General features: G+C 39.4%; 1 pseudogene; it reads right to left on the bottom strand.

The window, feature by feature from the left end:
- Nucleotides 1-4,754: 4,754 nt before the first annotated feature.
- On the bottom strand, nt 4,755-6,110 carry LOC107127813 (ADP-ribosylation factor-like protein 2-binding protein pseudogene; annotated as a pseudogene).
- Nucleotides 6,111-6,521: the final 411 nt, after the last annotated feature.

Here is a 6,521-nt window from a genome sequence, read left to right as displayed (position 1 = left end):
TAGATTTGTTTCTTTGTTCTCTATTCTGTTCTATTGGTATATGTTTTTTTTCTTTCCAGTATCATGCTGTTTTCGTTACTATAGCTTTGTAGTATAATTTGAAGTCAGATAATGTGATTCACCCAGGTTTGTTCTTTCAGTAAGAATAGCTTTGGCTATTACAGTCTTTTGTGTTTCTATGTCAATTTTAGGATTTTTTTTTTTCTATTTCTGAGAAGAATGTCATTGGTATTTTGATAGAGGTTTCAGTGAATCTGTAGATTGCTTTGGGTAATAGGGACATTTTAACATATTTTTTTTACTGTTTATTTGCTGTTGGCATATAGAAATGCTACTGATTTTTGTATGTTGATTTTGCCCTTCTAGGTCTTGTAGGTATGCTGCACTCTTCTTTATTCTTTTCTCTTTTGTCTCCTCTGACTATGTATCATCAAATAACCTGTCTTCAAGCTTACTAATTCTTTCTTCTGCCTGATCAGTTTTGCTATTAAGAGACTCTGATGCATTCTTCAGTATGTCAATTGCATTTTCCAACTCTAAAATTTCTGTTTGAACCAAAGGCTGTTTACTCAGCATTTGGTTAATGCTGCCAGGCCTGGACTCTCCCTTCCTGGCAGTGGCAACCCCTGGTCCAGGGAAGGTCCAGTAATGCCGCCCAAGAGCCAAGGCCTCAAATCAGAAAGCCAAAAAGCCTGTGCTCTAACCCACTGTGGCTGAGATGATACCTAAGCTACAAAACAAAGTCACCTTTAATCTTCCCTCTCCTTTTCTCAACCTGGAGTCTCTCCCCACAGCCATGACAGCTGAGAATATACTGGGTCATACCTGAAGCCGGCACAACTCTATGTCTCCACCCAAGGACCACAGCAAGTACTGCTTGGCTACCACTGCTGATTATTCAGGGCCCTAGGGCTCTTTAGTCAACAAGTGATAAATCCTGCCAGGAGTGGCTCCTTCCCTTCAAGGCAGCAGGTTCGTTTCAGGCCCAGGGTATATCTAGAAATGTCATCCAGGACTAGGGTCTGGAATGGAAGCCTCACGATCCTGCCTGTTATATAATCCTGCTGTGGCTGAGCTGGTATCTGACTTGCAAAACAAAGTCTGCTTTAATCTTCCCTCTCCTCTCCTCACATGGATGAAAGGAGTCTCTCCCAGATCTGTGAGCTGTGCAATCTGGGGTGGGGGGAGGTGTGACACAAGCAGTTCCATGGCCACTCCAAGCTGGTGTCTCACTAGGTTGCATACCCCTCAAGTCCACTGGCTTCATGCCCAGAACAGCGCCTGGACTAGCCCAGGAATTGTAATCCTTGTGGCCTAGACTGCCTTTCAGTTTTGTTTAGGACACCAGAGCACCTTAGCCTGCTATAGTGAGGCTCACTGGAACTCAGTTTCTGATTGCTGGGATAGGCAATTTTCCAGTGGCTAGGGCTGGTCTAAATGCTCCCTCCATGAGCACTGGCTGAGTTCTCCCTTGTGCTGCCTTCCACTGTGACAGGGTAGCACTGAGTTCCAACGCGAAGTCCCACAATCACTGCACTCTCCCATTTCCAAGTGCATAGATTCTCTTTCTGTGCCACACAGTTGCTGCTGGGGAAGTGGGGAAGTGGGGAAGCGGGGAAGCGTGGCCTTCTGATTCCCCTTGAATCAGGAATTCAAGACAATCTTTCTTACCTTCTTGAGTTCCTCTTTCAGTGGTATGAAGTTAAAACCAGGTACTCTGATCACTCACTTGCTTTTGGTTCCTATGAAGGTTCGATTTGTGTGGATAGTTGTGCAATTTGGTGTTCCTGCAAGGAGGGCATTCAGTGAAGGCTTCTCTTTGCCCATCTTGCTTCACCTTCTCTTCAAAGGACAATTTCTTTTTGAGTTTGGAAAATATATCTTAAAGAACACAAAAAGCACAAAATAAAAAAATTTTTAAAATTGACTTCACTAAACTTCAAAACTTCTCTTCAAAAGGCATTGCTATAAAAATAAAAATATAACCCACCAACTGAGAAAAAATATTTGCAAAACATTTATCCAATGCTATGGTTTGAATTTTTTCCATCCAAAATTCATGTTCAAATCATTCTTTTTAGAGATTGGATCTTTCTATGCTGCCCAGGCAGGAGTTCAGTGGCTATTCACACATGCAGCGTCATCACACACTACAGCCTTGAACTGCTGACCTCGAGAGATACTTCCACCTCAGCCTTCTAAGTAGGTAAGACTACAGGCACATGCCACAGCACCCAGCTCAAATTTGAAACTTAATCCCTTTTTTGCTCTTCTACCATGTGAGGACATAGCATTCACCCCTTTTTGCCCATAACCTTCCACCGTGTGAGAATACCTATACAGAGCCATCTATGAGAAACAGGCCACCAGACACCAAACCTGCCAATGCCTTGATCTTGTACTTCCCAGCCTCCAGTGCTGTGAAGAAATCCATTTCTGTTTTTGATAAATTACCCAGTCTCACATTTTGTTTTAACAGTGCAAATGGACTAAGACATTAAATAATGAACTTGTATCCAGACTATATAATGAACTCTTGCCATTCAAAAAGGATAAGACAACGCAAAAAAAAAGAGTAAAGATTTGAACACTGTACAAAAAAAGACCTTGAAATGATAAATAAGCATTTGACAAGATGCTCAACATCATTAGTCACCAGGGAAGTGCAATGTCAAACCATAATAAGATAGCACGACTAGAAGTGCTACAATTAAAAAGCATACCAACTTTTGGTGAGAATATAGAGCACCAAGGAATATCATACACTGTTAGTGGGAATGTAAAATGCTTATTAAAATGTTTGGCAATTTTAAAAAATCTGAAACACACCTCCACTATATAACAGCCTTATCACTCCAATGAAAATGAAAGCATAAGTCCATGTAAACATTTGTACATGAATGTTCATAGTAGTTTGATTTATAATAGGCAAAAACTAGAAAAACCCAACTGTCTATTAACTGTTGAATGAATAAAGCATTCTACTCAGCAATAAAAGTGAATGAACTATTGATACATACATCGACATAGATGAACCTCAGAATAATTATACTGAGAGAAGCTAGGCCAAAATAGAAGAGTATACACTGCATGATTCTACTTACATAAAATTCCAATCTCTACAAACAAAAAGCTGATAAGTTATGGTGTCTGGCTTAGTACGCTTTTGTAAATGCTACATGAATTATTTAAAAGAATACAGATCCCCTAATTGTTGAATATAATTACTTTATTTCCATTATATTAAATTTTTAAAATTTGCTAATCTTCTTTAGATTTTTTCTTTCTCTTAATAAATCAATTACTGAGAGACATTCATTAAAATCTTATGCTATGTTTGTTATTTATTACTTTTCCCCCGAAATTCTGTTGATTTTGGCTTCACATATTTTCAGGTTGTTACTAATTGCAAACAAGTTTATAACTGCTACATCTTGCTAGAGAATTTTCCTCTTTTCATTATTATTTCTAATAATGTTTCCTAACCTAAAGTTTATTTTTTAATATTAATATAGCTACCCCAGCCTTATTTCTGTTAGTAATTTCCAGTTATAGCTTTTCCCATTCTTTTACTTTCAACCTCTTTGAATCCTGAAGTTTAAGTGGTTCCCTTGTAAACAACTTACATCTACATTTTGTAATAATAATATCTGTTCCAGTTAATAAATTCAGTTCATACATTCATTGTAATTATTTGTACATTTTGACATGTCTGTCATGTTATTTCATACTTTCTATTTACAGTATTCTGTTTTTTTAATTATTTTTCTATTTTTTTCTTGTTTCTCCCTTTCTAACTTCTATTTTGCTGATCAATTCCCATTATTCTTTCATTTTCTCCACTGGTTAAAAATACAAACATTCTGGGCCAGGCACAGTGGCTCACTGCCTATAATCCCAGCACTTTGGGAGGCCAAGGTGGGCAGATTACTTGAGCCTAGGAGTTCAAGACCAGCCTGGGCAACATAGCAAAACTCTGTCTCTACAAAAAAAATACAAAAAATTAGCCAAGAATGGTGGTGTACACCCCTGTAGTCCAAGCTACTTGGGGGACTGAGCCTGGGAGGTCAAGGCTGCAGTGAGCTGTGTTCACACCACTGCACTCCAACCTGGGTAACAAAGCAAGACCCTGTCTTAAAAAAGAAAAAAAAAAAATTATTCATCTAGAAGTAACTTAAAATTTTACTTATTTGCTTGGTAAAAGTCAAAAGTTAATCACATTTATATACACTTTCTGAACAATACAAAAACTAGGAAATATTGGAAATTTAATCATATACCTCCCCACTTAAATGGGGTTCTTTTTTGTGGTATTTTACTTCCATCTTGTTCATATCACCTCCTCCCTCCAGTACAGATGATTTATTTATTTTCAGTACGGATTCTTATTTTTACAATTAAAAATTTCAAAGGTACCCATTGGGAATTGAACTACCATGTTTTTTCTCCTTTCTAGAGATTATATAAATGTTTTCTGATAAGTAGTTCACCATATATTGCAGCAAACCAAAGCAAACAAATAATTAGTAAAGCTGTTTATTACCTCCTACTCATGCTCAGCTGGACCAATGGAACACCATCTCAGTAGGAGAGACTTAGAGCAGGAGGAAACTGCAGAGTCCCTACCTAACCCAGAGAACCGAACGAACTGGTTTATACAGAAAGGATTTTCAGCAAACATGCAAACACACCAACACGTTGTTATAAGAACAAGATATCTTTTAGTCTATTTCTAGCAAACAGCATACATTCATAGGTACCCAGTAAAATAGGAATGAATGCCAACATAGAAAGTTTTTTTGCCTTCACAGCGGTAACTAAAAAGCACACAGCATATAATACTTTGATCTATAAGTGGGTAATCATGGAAGTTCCAAGATCATACCTACTAGGTTAGCCTGACTATTCATCTATAAAAATTAAAAAAAAAAAATTAAAACTTAAAAGAGACTTCTAGAAACAATGGGATTAGCAGAAGACAGTGACACAAGGACTACAAATGTTAAAATCAGGAGTTTTTTTGCATGTAACTTTTATGTAAAAGACATCTCTTTCCATTGATTCCTATGGCCAAGACAAGCTGTGGTCATAGGAGATTCCGAAATCTCAAGATGGCTTGAATAACACATTGATAAATATCAGAAACCACACTGAAGCTGAAGGACTGAAACTCTGACTCATGTAAATAAGAGGTGTGGGTGCACAAAGATTCATGTAAAGCCTGCTGGGACAGAGGGTGTTGATGGTGGATTATTCCACACTGTTACACACCAACATGTGTAACAATCATCCCAGGTGGAATGATTGACATGGCCTGCTCCAGAGTCGTCGAACTCAGAAATACCCGAGAGAGGTGTCTACTTGAGGCGGGGAGGAGTACCAGGGTTACCCATTGGGAGGATTATTAAGGTTAATGAATACAATAAGGTGTTTCAGGAGACATAGGTCCAGGAGGTTTAGGTCATTTTGGTTTTGACCTATTGATACTTAGTACTAATGAAGAATTGCAGAACAGAGTCAGTCTTTCCAAGACATATTCTTCTGTCATCATCATGAGCAGACTCTGTTGGCTTATTGGGTCGGTGACATCCAGAATGATCCCATTTATTGGCTGGAGGTAGGACCTAGTGTTGCAGATTGTTCTGAAAAGCTGGTATAGATGATGTGCACAACAAAGTCACCACTGGATCACTGCTTAAGTCCAGTCCCCAGCCTTCTTTTTCTGCTCTGTAGTCCAAAAACATTTATTTAAAAGCCAAAACATTGGTAAAGGTGAGCAGCATGTCGAATATGTCACCAGTCACTTCATCCTTATGATGCTGTAACATAGTTATGAAAACTGCTACGTTGAATTCAGGAATCTGCTACAGAGGTTATCCTTCAACATATTTTTTCTGCCAAAAAATATATTTATTAAAATAGGCATGTAGGTTACATTATTCTCTTCCGTGTCCTCAAAACTCCAGGTAGTACTTATCTATGAAATTTCTCTGTAATAAGTGGAGCTTTTCATCTACGACAGCGTCCTCTAATTCTGCAACCACAGGATCAAATTCTGCATTAGAGGCAGAGAAGGACAGATTGAAATTCTTTTCTTCTAAAGTACCCATGGCCCCCTCTGCTGCCATTAACTCCCCCGAGTGGGCAAGTGGGTGAATTGGGCTCTTGCCCTGCCAGGGGTCCAACTCATATGGAAGGCACAGCGGTCAGCCAGCTGGGGGCAAGCCTCATAGCCCAGGGCCGCTCCCCGCTCACTGCCTGGCCGGGTGAGCACCTGCATGCCAAGCTTGGCCTCATGCTCTGGCTGTGGCCACGCAGCCCACTAGCTGGGCCTCTTCATCCCAGCAGGCTGCTCTGCATGCACCGCCAGAGATGATGATGATGATGATGATGATGATTATTATTATTATTATTATTATTTTGAGACAACACCTCCCTCTGTCACCCAGGCTGGAGTGCAGTGGTGCAATCTCAGCTCACCACAACCTCCATCTCCCAGGTTCAAGTGATTCTCCTACCCC

Source organism: Macaca fascicularis, chromosome 16 (assembly GCF_037993035.2).
Source record: "Macaca fascicularis isolate 582-1 chromosome 16, T2T-MFA8v1.1".
NCBI lineage: Eukaryota > Metazoa > Chordata > Mammalia > Primates > Cercopithecidae > Macaca > Macaca fascicularis.
Note: the sequence above shows the minus strand (reverse complement) of the source record. Positions and strands in the feature narration are given on the sequence as shown.